This window comes from Bos javanicus, chromosome 11 (assembly GCF_032452875.1).
Source record: "Bos javanicus breed banteng chromosome 11, ARS-OSU_banteng_1.0, whole genome shotgun sequence".
NCBI classification, from domain to species: Eukaryota; Metazoa; Chordata; class Mammalia; order Artiodactyla; family Bovidae; genus Bos; species Bos javanicus.
Window position 1 is genome coordinate 66,260,825 of NC_083878.1, and position 13,824 is coordinate 66,274,648.

Genomic DNA, 13,824 nt, shown 5'->3' on the forward strand with positions numbered 1-13,824 from the left:
ACTCACCACCCACAAGTTCAATAGCACCCAGACTGGTCCATACCCTAGTCAAGGAAACAACCCACTGATCATACAGTTGTGTGTCACAACAACGTCAAGTGGGTTTAAAAGTTTCTAAAAACTATCCCATTTCTGTATTGCTCTGACATGGACCAGGCATAAAGATTTCGAAGGCATGCACCAACGGGTACAGGTAAACAGCACTTAATTTTCTAACCATTTCCTGTGCAAGGAAAGCTGAGAACCAAAGAGTTATTTAGGTCTAGAACTAGTAATACTATTTGTCTTTTTTTTTCAAATCTATTTTATTACAGTCAGATTCACATGCCCATAGCCATGACTACAGGCTTTGGAAGATGCACTTCTGCCCTCAAGAATTAACTCAGTTAATAAACTCAAGAATTAACTTGTTTTTCAGATGATGTTGCTGAAAGCCAGAGATATAAGTGACTTTCCCAAAGTTCCAACCCATCGGTGTAGCAAATCTCTGAGACAAGCTTGATGTTTTTATTCACAACTCCAATATGACCTGAAAGTGAAAATGAAGTGCCGTTGCTCAGTCGTGTCCGACTCTTTGTGACCCCACGGACTGTAGTCTATCAGGCTTCTCCGTCCATGGGATTTTCCAGGCAAGAGTGCCGGAGTGGATTGCCATTTCCTTCTCCATATGACCTGAAATAGAAAGTATTCTTGTTAGCAGGTCGTTTTCATCAATACCTGGCATGACTTTTGGTAATGCTAATGTCCTAACTACCAACTCTCACCTAAAGTGAGAATAGGGCTGTCAGTTTGGTATGTTTTGGTCTATTTGGGCTCCTGTAACAAAAATACCACAGGCTGGGTGACTTATAAACAACGGAATTTTCTCTCTCACAGTTCTGGAGGCTGGGAAGTCCAAGATCAAAGCACTAGCAGATCTGATGTCTGATAAGAGCTTGCTTCAGGCTCACAGATGGACATCTTGTCCCCGTGCCTTTACAAGGTGGAGAAGGCAAGGCGTTCTCTGCACGCATGCTCAGTCGCTCAGTCATTACCAGCTCTTTGCCACACTATGCACTGCAGCCCACGAGCCTCCTCTGCCCATGGGATTTTACAGGAATTTACATGGGATTTTACAAGAATACTAGTCTGGGTTGCCATTTCCTCCTCCAGGGGATCTGCTCCACCCAGGGATCAAACTCAGGTCTCCTGCATTGGCAGGTCGATTCTTCACCACTGAGCCACCTGGGAAGCCCAAGGGAGTTTTCTGGGGTCTCTTATAAGGGCGCTAATCCCATTCATGGGACTAATCCCACTTTCATGACCTGATCACCTCCCAAAGGATCACTTTCAAATACCATCACACTGGCAATTACATTTCAACATTTAGCCTCTGAGAGGACACAAATCATCATATAGTAAGGAGTGTTCAGTTTTCCAGTGGCTCCTAAGTTCCACTCTGAAATCTAGCAGCACTCTTTCAGGACAGGATCTGGGCCAAAGTCTGGCTCAGGCCAGAACTTCCCTGGCACCAGAGACATAGACTTGTGACAACAGGCACAAAGCCATGTCAGTTGGAATCATTATTCAGGCCTTCAGATCCCATCTGATTACAAAGGCTCTCAACAAGCCAGAGCACATTCACCAGCAGATCTGAAACCACACCACCTGAGGAAAAGTTGAAAGAGTAGGAGATGTTCAGGCTGGAGAACAGCAATTTCAAGGTAACACAGAGCTATCCATAGACATTTGGAGGGTTGTCACATGACAGATGAATTAGGCATATTCCAAGGGGCCCCAGAAATTCACATGAGGAGCAGGTGTATGAGACTGTCATCTTAATGTGCAGAAGAGCTTTCTAGTAATTGTCTCATGATTGCTTTGAAAGGTAGTGAGTTCCTCAGCACTACAGGTATGCAAGCATGGATGTTTAGTAAAGTATCAAGTATTGCCAGGTAAAATCCAGACTGTCCCATTTGAATCTAAATGTAAACAAAATTACAAATATGTTTTCAGTAACAGTCTGTCCCAAAGATTACATAGGACATACTTGCACTAGAAAAGTATCTGAAATTTGAATTTATCTAGATGTCCCCTATTCTTATTTGCTAACTCTGGCCACCCTCAGTATTGGCAGAACAGCCTGGACTATGACTGTATCACTCTTTGTACAATTATAGGAAGGTGTGCTGAGACAAGCTGGTGTTGGGCTAAATGAAAAACATAATTTTTCTAAAGAAAAACTGTCCTCCTGAGTCTCTTAGAGTTAATACAAACTACCCAGCTGTTCCAGCCGAGGCTGTCATTACAGAGCTCAATAAAATGGATCCTTTTCAGCTCCAGGGGATTGAGAGTTGCAGGGCTTCCTCACGGAACAATAAGAACTTGTCGGTTTTGTTTAGTAAACATAATGTTTGATACCAAGCACTGCCCTCTGCTTGTTTACATCCGGCTCCACTGCCAGCCAGGGGCAAGGCCTGTGGCTCCCTGGTCAGGGATCTTGTCAGAAAGAAAGCAAAGACCATAGGTGTCCCCAGGAGAAAAGACCTATGAGCCAATCATGAAAGGATTCATGCAAAACCTCACTGCTTCCACCCGAGACCCACATCCCTGCCCCTGCCACCTCATGAGAAAGAGGTTTCAGCATCTGGGTCCTCCCCAGTCCCCACCCCTGAGCACTGTGCCCTAAGCTCAAAACTCAAGCCTGTTTCTTGGCCTAGCAGCACTCTGTCAGCTGACCTTAAAGAACCCTAAACTGAAACCAAAAGGATCAGGATGTGATTCTGAATTTCTGGTCTTTCATCAGTTTCAGTCAGATGCTGGTTCCTCACCAGTTCAGCCCACCAAATGGAGGCAGACCACTGCGCTCAGCCAAATCATTAATGCTGTACAAATTCCAAAGGCTGATGGTCTTAAAAAGGCAAAACAGAAAACAAAGCAAGCCTGAAAATGCCTAACCCATCACCGTCACTCTCCCTACACCTAGAGCCCTGTTTACAACTGGCCCGCTGCACAGAGCATCATTCCTCAGAGGACCCGCGGTGGGTGTGGGGGGTGATATTCAGTGTTAGGAGGTGATGACACCACCCAGCTCCTGACTGTGTGTTGGTCCAGCTCTGACCTGCTCCATGACAGAGGGCAACAGAAGAAGATGAGCCCAGCTTGGGGAGGGGGCTCAAGACAGAGTGGAGGGGAAGAGAACCCAGTTCCAACTGCAAATAACCAAATCCATTCATTAACCAGCAGAATGGGAAGTGGGTAAGGGTGGCTTGTTCTATACTTGTATCCAGAACCACCCTCGCCTGCTTCAAAGCAAGTTGATGCTGAGAAGCCAGAGCCTAAACCCATCGACCGCGTGCCTTAGACCAAGCTGAAGAGCAGAGTTGAAAATAGACCTCGATTATCGCTCTATTCAAGCAGCCAGTTCAGTTGTGTTGAGACTGAGCTGGCTCTGAGTAGCCATCCCACAGCAAATAGCTTTTAGTCTGTGACTCCAGAGAGGTTAGCTAAGTCGCTTCAGTCGTGTCCAATTCTGTGTGACCCTATAGACGGCAGCCCACCAGGCTCCCCTGTCCCTGGGATTCTCCAGGCAAGAACACTGGAGTGGGTTGCCATTTCCTTCTCCAGAGACGTTAGGGAGCCAGAATTCCTTCTTTGCTCCACCAAGCACCCAGAAGTGAAAAATAATCAGAAAGATTTTTGAAGCCTGGGCTTCTGTACTTTTCACAGACCTGCCCTGAGCAGGTGACTTGAAAGCTCAACAGCAATCCATGTAGCTGAGTTTCCCAGAGGATGCCCCAGAGAAACATTTATGGCAAGGCCATAGCACTGCCCGTGAACTATGTTGTGTCTAGCTTCAGCAAGACCTTTCCAGCTCACTCACCAGAGAATTCTTATATCCAATAAAGACCCAGAAGCCTGGGACTCCTACTCGCAGGCTATTTCTCTAGTGATGCTAGGAAGTTCCTCTCCTCTGTTCTGATTCCACATCCTCCTCCCCTCCTCTCTACCCCCACCCTCTCCAACAACAACAACAACAGCAACAAAACCGACTGTCTACTTTCCCCTCCAGAGTCATCTCAGCCACTGTGAAAATATGATTCCATTACCAAACTGGCAACCAGTGTCCCCCAGCCTCAGTTTACCACCATTTGTGCCAAAATTAAAATAAATGGCTTTGAAAAGAGAATCAAGACAGAAAAGAGTAGGGACTTCCCTGGTGGTCCAGTGGTTAAGGCTTCATGGTCCCAGTGCAAGGGAGCATGGTTCAATTCCTGGTCAGGGAACTAAGATTCCACATGCTGAATAGCTCAATAATAACAACAACAAAAAGACAGAAAGGAAGGAAGGAAGAAGTGACCAAGTGAGATAAGGGCAAGAAGAGAATGGAAGGAGAATGAAAAGAAAGGAAAGTGTAAAGGAGGAGAAAAGTGCAGGAGAAAGGATGGGGAGGGAGGATGGAAAGGGAGGCAGAAGAAAAAGAGGTAATTATAATACTGTTCTTGTTCTTCTTATCTTTCATGAGAATCAAGTTTCACTTGTAAAAGGCAGAGACACCTCCAACTCAGGAACTGTCCAGGGCTTACCTGACTCCAGGACAGGAACAAAGGGGACAGGAATTGAAGAGATAGCTTCTGTTGTAGCCCCAGGGGAAAGGGGTCATGGGGGTGGGTGCAAGGGCACCAGGGAAGCCTGAGTCCACCTCAGAGGTGACATTCACCCATGCACCCATGTGGCCCAGGATTCCGAGTAGGAGGAGCATGTCATTTCTCAAGTTCCCTCCTTCTGGGGTCTCACCCCATTTGTGGGGGAGGGTCCTTTGCTTTTTCTCTTCCCTGGCTTCCTGCCGTTAGTATCGCCTGGTGGCTTCTGCTTCACTGGGACACTGCAGGAGACTCAGTCCCTTCTTGAGAGTTGTAGACAACTGCAAGAAGGAATAAAGACAAACATCAGAGAAGGCCAGCATGGATTTGACATAAGGTTTCCAGAAGCCTCAACCCAAGCCCACTGCAAATTGCTGTGCTTAGGCAATTGCCACCCTGCCTGAAACTCCACCCTTTAACCAATCATCAGTTATTGATGCCTTAATGTGAATTGGCTTATCTGACTGCACAAAAGAAGGGGAAAAGGTATACGAGATTCTCCCCACCCAGGAAGTGCTAGGGTCTTGGGCTCTATTTGTGTGTATAAATGATCCTATACATACACATTCATAAATATCATTTATCCACACAACCTTCCCAACTACTATGGAAATTACCCCCAACTTAGCACTGAATGAAATAAGCATTTATTACACTCATGAATTCCATGGGTCAGGAATTCACAGTAGACTGGAGACAAACCTTCTGCTCCTTGATGGCTGGGTTCTCAGCTGGAAGATTTAGACACTGGGGCGGGGATCATCTGGAGCCTACTTCTGTCACATTCCTGGCAGCCGATGCTGGCTGCAGCTGAGCTTGTAGCTGGGTAATGTCAGCCACAACACCTGTGCATGGTTTCTCCATGTGGTCTGGGTTTCCACATGGTAGCTACACTTCCAGGGTGACCACTCCCTGATAGAAAGTCAGTCAGAAGCCATATCACCTTATGACCTAGCTCAGAAATCACACAGCCCCTCTCCTGCCTGACAAAGAGGCTCACCCCATTGCAAAAGTGGCTGATGATTCCCAAATCTGTATCTCTCTCCCAGATTCTGGATCTGATCATCTGACAATGTAATAAATATGTCCTCCTGGTTGGTTATCAAACTTCATCCAGGCCATGCAGGCTTCACACGTCCCACACTGAACTCAGTGTCTCTGCCCTGCTTCTCTTCCTGGAAGAAAGTGGTTCTTCCAAGTCTCCGAGCTGGTTAGTTGTACTTTTTCTGGACACGCATCTGTCTCTTTTTCTCCCCAAGATACATGCTTTCCCAAATATTTCGTGCAGACGGTTCATTTCTTATGTCCATATTACACATAGAAAGCTTAATTTCATCAGATAAGGATGGTGATCATATTCCAATACCAGGAATGTTTTTGTAAGGAAAAACAAAATTTATTTACAAAATTCTAAGAGCCTGAGATGCCATAGGAAATTTGACAAGATAGAAAAATGACACCGTGGAAAAGTGGAATCAGAAATGTTATGGAAGAGAAGATAAGGAATAGGAGGAGCAGAAGAGAGGAAGAGAATAACCTCACTTGATAAGCTCACTCTCACAAGGAAACAGCTTCTGGGGAGCCAGCCACACCTATAAAATAACATCTCACTCAGCATCACACATTTTTCTCAAACAACCACTCTCTCCTGAATGCTACTGACCACTCCCTTCTTGAGGGGTGGTATCTGTCTCCAATCACCCCTCCCCAGAATCCTTGCTGGTGAAGCATTCAACTAGGACACCCAGGCCATCAACCAGGCATTGGCAAACCGCAGCTCAGGCCAGATCTAGCCCGCTGCCTGTGTCAGTACAGCCCCAGGCCGAGAATGACTTTTACATTTTTAAACAGTTTGTTTGAAAGTGTCTAAACAAGGACAATACATCATGACACATGAAAATTACATGAAACTGAGATTTTCATGTCCACAGAGTTTTTTTGGAACACCTCCATGCCAATTCACTTACATATGGTCATGCACTGCAGTAGAAAAGTTGAGTAGTTACACATTGTCCACAAATTCCAAAATATTTACTATTCAGAACTTTAGAAAAGGTGTGTTGACTTCTGCGTTGAATCCATCCAAGTTACAGCTCTTCCCTCCCCCAGCTTCCTTGGAAAGAACCGTATGACTCCTATGCTGTCTACTAGTGTCTTTTCCTATCTAGCCTCAGAATCCTTCACGGAAATATGAGTTATGTCCAGACAATTTAATTGTACGTCTCCTCTCCCCTTGCTCACAAAGCCCTTTGGCAAACTCCTGTCTGCACTGAACTTCTCCTTTCTGAGTCCACCTGTGGTACTGCCAGCTAGGGTGACGATTTACTGTGCTACAGTCTTCACATTTTGTTGTGTTACTGCTACAAATTCCTTGAAGCAGTTTCTATGTGTTACTCCAAATTATACACATGGTTTGGGCTCTTAGTACGTGCAAAGTACTAGAGAGAATTTGAAGAAGCATAAGACACAATCTCTGCCTTCATGGATTTATAATGAGGGAGGAAAAATTGTATTTTATGATGCACACACACATTATATATATATATGCAGTGTTAGAGTTCAAAAGATGGGAAAATGTCATCTATTTAGGACACAAAGTATGGGAACCAAACCAAGAACCAGCATGAGACTTTAGGGGCCAACAGAGGGCAGTGAAGTCAATAGGAATTGTGAACCCCAAGATACAAAAATTACTCCTGAGTCAGCTATCTCTCTCTACCTAACAAGTTTCTCTCTTTTCAATAGGAGAGATGTTTTCTTGCCTTGCCATATGTATGAACCGGACCAAGGACTAAAGCCAGGGCCGGTGACTGACAGGTCTTAGGAGTGGGACAGTGGCTGCAATATGTAACGCGCAATACAATATTCAGAATCACTCAAAGATGGAACAGACTGCCTTAAGAGAATATGAGTACCTCCTACTAAGACAGGTTTAAACATGTATTAAATGCTCATCATAAGAGGATACAGGCGATGATTGGACTAGATCCTGTACCCATCTACAAGGCTTGGATGTTAGACACTATACAGCTTCTCAGCCCTAATCCAGAATTACTGGATTAGAATCTCCTAGACTCTAGTTTGGAGAAGGCAATGGCACCCCACTCCAGTACTCCTGCCTGGAGAATCCCATGGACGGAAGAGCCTGGTGGGCTGCAGTGCATGGGGTCGCACAGAGTCAGACATGACTGAAGTGACTTAGCAGCAGCAGCAGCAGCAGACTCTAGTTTATTAGAATTAACTAGTCTTCTAAGTGATTTGTACACACATTAAACTTTGAGAACCAGAAACTAGACAGTCTTCCAATTTCCTTCCAACCCTGAGAACCTCACTTTCAAAATTAGGCACAGGGATCCGTTGAGAAACTAGACATTAGCAAAGTTATTCTGGGTAATATCCTTGCTGCTTCTTTAAAAGAGATTCTTTAAAATCACCCATGAGTTTTCAGTTATGCAGTATCACTAGGTTTATACTGTTGTCAGGAGCATCAAGTTTAAGGGTCAAGGAGATTATACCACAAATAAGAGTTTCCAAATGATATGATGTTATAAACATTTGAATTCTCATGTGTGCTCAATTCCAAAACACTCTGCAGGCCAAAAACACCAACCAGTGCTTCCTTGGTTCACATCAAACTCAAGTCACAGGCACAGTCACAGCCGAGAAGGGTGTCATGGCCTATGCTGACCCACCTACAGGAGAAAGCTGACTTCCTGGGACCCTCTGCAATCCCAACAACAGACACTGCGGGAATCATCGAGTGTCAGATACTCTCCGTGTGTAGTTCCCCACTCAACACCAAAAGGAAAAAGAAAGGCAGAGGACTCGTGCGATCCCTTCTCAGCCTCCCCACCCCCGCCCATATTATATTCTGCACACATGCTGAAGTATTAGCATCGGCTGATTTGGAAGGAATATTGGAAATGAAGTGATAGCAGAGTAAATGTCAATGCATTCAGTGTGACACCGTGAGCACCAGATCTTAAACAGCTTCATCATTGTGGCATTTACTGTATCCTGAAATAATATTAATCCCACTGTTGTCTTTCTTGATGGAATCATCCATGAATATGGTTTATGGGCCTGGCCAAAGTGATAATAGGTTAAAAGAACAGCCCATCCAGTGTTCCACTAAATTAAGGTCGCTTCATGGAATTTAATGAAACAAGTGCTGCATGGGGTTTTCAAAGGACGTTCTTGTAATTCATGTCTATTTAGGACTCTTGATAACCAGAAACCTAATTTCTTAGAGTAAAATAGCTTTTTGTAAAGCCTGGTCATAGAGAAGTATAAAAAAGAAAAAACTTTAAAGGGCAATAATCAGACCTCAACTGTAATATTTTGTTATTTCAGATCCAAAGTTTAAGCAAAAGAAAGTTGAGAGGGAGGCAATGAAATACTTTGAATAAAGCCAAATAGGAAAATTCATCAGATTCATATGTCATTTGGCAGTTGAGAGCTGAAATAAGGATCTTGCCCTACTCGTTCCCTTTAGCCACATACCCGGGAGGTAAAAAGATCTTGGGCTAGAGAAGAAAAGATAATTAAAAGAACTCTTCAGACTTTAAGAATGGTAGGGAAAAGACAAGGACACATATCCATGGCTGCCTATTTTCATTTCACTGGCCGAGGCCAAACAGGGCTCAAGGGTTTAAACCTTCTCTAAGAAAGCCATAGTCCCAGACTCATGCCCTTGGAAGTACAGGAACATTCCATTTGTCCTTTTTGAAGACGGAGCCAAAAACATCAGACAATCTCAAACATTTATTTTGCATCCAGTATGGATAGTAGGACATCTATGTTTTAGGGCAGAGGTAAGTCTCAAAGGGATGCTGCAAGTTCTTCCTAGACTGTGCCTTTTTCTTTTTCCTTTTTACCAAGGACTTTGTATTTTTGGTTGAGGTAAGGTCACAAACTCAAATAGCAACAGACGTCAGACAAGTCATTTACGTAGGTGAAGTGGGCTAGATAAAATAGACAATAGGGCCTGGTTGATACTGTGTTCCACAGGGGAATGTTTGTCCCCTTGAAGCAGAGAAGCTGACATTTGAGCTCAGGATAATTATTTCCATGCCAGAACACCAGACTTAGTGTTGCTAATTTTTGATTTTTCAAAGCATTCCAGAAGCTTCATCTTTATAGTCTAGCAATAGAAATAGTCTAGCTTTAAAGTGGCATCATTTTAAATTTTGTTTTTAAATGTTATGGGCCATCATGCATGTGGGCTGTGGCTCTAACTCAGCTTACAAATTGAGAATTTGTGATTGTGTGTCAGGACAACAGCTAAGGCATGTCATTTAGACTCTGAGGCACTAGATTGGAAAAGAGAGTGAGGTATTAAATATAAACCCAGAAAGTACATACAAAAATATGCAAAAAGCAATCATTTGATTTTTATCACATTAAATAAAAAGAAGTCATTTCTTTTCTATCTCACCCATTTTCTCTCTGCACTAGGCCAATTCAGTCAATTTTCAGTTAATTCTGCTTTTTAGGCAAATCTTGGCAAGGTGTCTGAGATCAAAGTTATTTTCTCTGATTTCAGGCAGGGTGGTGGGGCGGGTGAAGGAGTAGGTCCTAGAGCCACCCACCACCTTCTGAAGGACTCTCACTGTGAGTTTCCACGGATAAGTCTCTCTTCTCACCTCTGTATGGTGAATCACCAAAGTCTATTCTGAGCTGCCCCTTTTCACAAAATATGTGTCAGGATGTCTCTCCCCATAAATTTCAGTTATACCTCTCAAGACAAAACTGGGTTAATTACCCAGAAAGTTGGCTGTCTTTTAAGGGCCCAATTTACTCTGACCCAGAAGACACATATGTAATATATTCAGCACAAGCTGCCAGGCCAGTCTCTCAGATCCCCAGCTCAGTTATGGCAGGACGACCCAGTTTTTCAGCTTCTAAAAATGCTGAAGATGTAATCTGCCCACAGCAAGTGCCCAGCTGTCCTCTGAGGTGTCCCTTAGCTGGAAACCAAGTAGAGGACTTGATCGAGAGCACACACTAACCCTTGCAGTGGGCAGGGTGGAAGACGGAAATTGCAGAGACCACTCAAGCCCTCTGGGTTGGAGCAGCGATAGCTCCAGCTGTCTGGATTTTCCAGGAGAGAGCACAGTGTGAAAAGTGCAAACCAAGAGCCACCCTCACCGCACAAGGCCAGCCTCAAGAATGCCTTTACCCTGAGACATCATTTCCCCACAGCATCCCTCCATCTCCTCCTGTGAGCTCATAGCAAGTACAGCCTGTGCTGAGTGACAACTTGTCTTGCTCTATTATTTAACTCTTTCTGTGCCTATGCCTTAACTAAATTGTGAGCATTTTAAAGTTAGGGTATATTTGTGATATCTCTTTATATTCGACATAGAGCTAACACTGAGCCTTAAGTGTTGGTGGGTGCACTTAATAATTATGGAAGGGAAATGGAGTCGGAGGTAGGGGTTAGCAGATATAAGCTATTTTATATAGAATGGATAGACAAGAAGATCCTGCTATACAGTGCAGGGAACTCTACTCAATATCCTGTGATAAACCATGTTGGAAAAGAATATTAGAACAGAATGTATATATATACACACACACATATATATGTATATGTATAACTGAATCACTTTGCTGTACATTAGAAATTAACACAACATTGTAAATTGACTACACTCAATTAAAAAAAAAAAAAAAGAATGTCCACAAGAAAAACAAAATTTCTGGAAGGGAGGAAAGGAATTGTCCACCAACAGATAAAAGGTAAACTCAGCCACCAAGAAGAATTCCACTTCACAGAGGACAGGAATATCAGCACAATACCCATCAGTTAACAAAGAGATTATAAAATGTGATTTTCAAGCTGGCATCTCAAGCTCCTGGTCACAAGAAACAGAAAGGAAATGGGAATGTGATTTCTACTCAATTTATGACATTGTCTTAGTAAATTCTTAGAATATTTATTTGAGTCCAATCATTCCAGCAGGCTTCCCAGCTGGCACTAGTTGTAAAGAATCTGCCCGCCAATGCAGGAGATGCAAGAGATGAGGGTTCGATCTCTGTGTCCTAAAAATCCCCTGGAGTAGGAAATGGCAACCCACTCCAGTGTTCTTGCCTTGAAGATTCCATGGACAGAGAAGGAAGTCTTCTTCCTTCTCCATGGAAGGCTACAGTCCACGGGACCACAGAGTCGGACGCCACAGAGTGACTGAGCACAAGAAAGCACAATCAAGCTGGCAACAGAAACCTATTCAGAGAAGACTATCCCCTGAAATACGTGTGAATAACTTCTGCTTGATGAAAATATATTTATTTTATCCGATAATTATTCATTGGTTTCTAGTGAATCTAGAAGGAAGTCAGTAATGATGTGACTTCTTTAGCTTCCCCAAATCAAAAGGATAGAATCTGATTTGGCAAATATGAGAATATGTTTTTAGCACAACACATGTCAGTAGGAACCAGCATGATCTCCAAAGGTCAGTGCTGGTTAGTTCAGGCCTGCCCTCCTCTCTGTTGGCTCAGGCTCTCTGTCCTTTGCTCCAGGTCACTGTACTAACCTTCCCAGAGGGCTCTCTCCATATATCATGGAGTTTTATACACCCATCCTGAACTAAGAAGCAGGTAAATATCTGAGGCTTCAAAAATAAAGACAATTCACAAAAGACAAGAAAAACAAAATGTTTGGTTAACAAATGTTTGCCGCACAGATAAATCTTTCCAACATAAAAATTTGTCTCTGATAATGTTCTCTTCTTGGTACAGGTCCAGATATAAATTCTTTTAGGCAGTTAAGCAGATCAAACATGGGTTTGATGGCCCACTGCACAGCAAAGCCAATTTGTGTTGTGGTGAAGGAAAATATAGCATTTACTTTAGGGCTCAGCAAGGAGTATGAGCAGCTCATGCTCAAAAGACCCAAACCCCAGTGACTTTCAGGGAAGGGCTTAGTTTTAAAGGCAACAGTTGGGATAAGGATTACAAGGGGAATGACTTAATCCTGATTGGTTGATAGTGAGGTAATAGGGTGATATTTGGGGAATCTTATTCCAACCAACCTGGGGTCTATGTGCTTGTGGTCAGCTTGGGGTCACCACCCTCCTCCTGGATGGGGTATCTTAGTTCCTGCAGAACATCTCAAAGATATGTGTCAGACTGTTCCATATATCCCTTGAGGATGAACTAAGATGCTGAAATATTATTTTCTTGACTGCTTTTACTCTATTTCTGCGTTCTCTCACTTCTGCATATTCAGCCCCCTCTCCATGGCCCATGTAAGCCAACCAAAACCCAAGCCTGCAAATGTCTCAAGGTAATGAAATCAAAATCTAAGGACCACCCATCACAAGCTATAGCCAATCAAAAGGCTCCTTTCTTTGCTTCTGTACCTTCTCTATATAAGGTGAAATGGAATATTTCCTGCTGTATCAGTAAACATAGGATGTCACAGTCATCTGCCATTGCAGCCTTCCAATGTGAGCCAGTGAGCCCTGAGAAAACTCGGGGCTGAAAAGAATACCTGCCATCTAGTAGCCACCAGACTGCGGCCACTCCCTGCAAACCCCTAAGGTAAGTCCTGAGGAAACTCAGGAGATGAAAACACAGGATTCTGGCCCCAGATAGCTGATGTGCATATCAACGGAATGATTTCAGTAATTCCAGACTCTTGCATCTTCCCATATATAGAAAAGTGCTAAATTCCTTAACCTGACATATCTGATTTCTTAAGTTAATATTTTGACATTCCTGACTACCTGCCCTTTGTTGCAAAACTCCTTTATATCCTAGCTCCTCGCCTTGCCTACCCTGAGCAGTTTCTCAGTGCTATCTGAGGTGCTGTCTCCAGGGCTGCAGTCTTCATTTTGCCCCAAATAAAACAACTCACAACTCTACAACTCTAACGTTGTGCAATTTTTTTTTTTTTTTTAATCAACAAAGGCTTTCCCTGGCTCCTGCTGTTGGAGTGCTCGTACCCATTTCCAGTTTGGTGCTGCCCAAGCCAAATTGACTTTTGCTCAAATAAACTAAAATTTTTCACATGACTCAGTTTATCTCTTAACTGCAAAGACCTGACTGTGCTGCACAGAGTAAGTTCACAATCAATCAAAAACAAGTAACACAGTATTTCTTCTATACCAGGCATTGTTATCTTCTTGGGGAAAACAAAGGTGAAGAGTATTTTTGTCTTTGTATCACTTTGAGTGACCTGGGAAGACAATAG

At 43.5% G+C, this 13,824-nt stretch overlaps 1 long non-coding RNA gene across 1 annotated transcript; it reads right to left on the reverse strand.

The window, feature by feature from the left end:
* Positions 1-201: 201 nt before the first annotated feature.
* Positions 202-5,899, reverse strand: LOC133256540 (uncharacterized). Its single transcript, XR_009739243.1, has 3 exons — positions 5,277-5,899; positions 4,566-4,903; positions 202-672 (listed from the first exon to the last, which is right to left on the reverse strand). It is a non-coding gene; the product is annotated as an uncharacterized LOC133256540 (long non-coding RNA).
* Between the last annotated feature and the right edge of the window lie 7,925 nt (positions 5,900-13,824).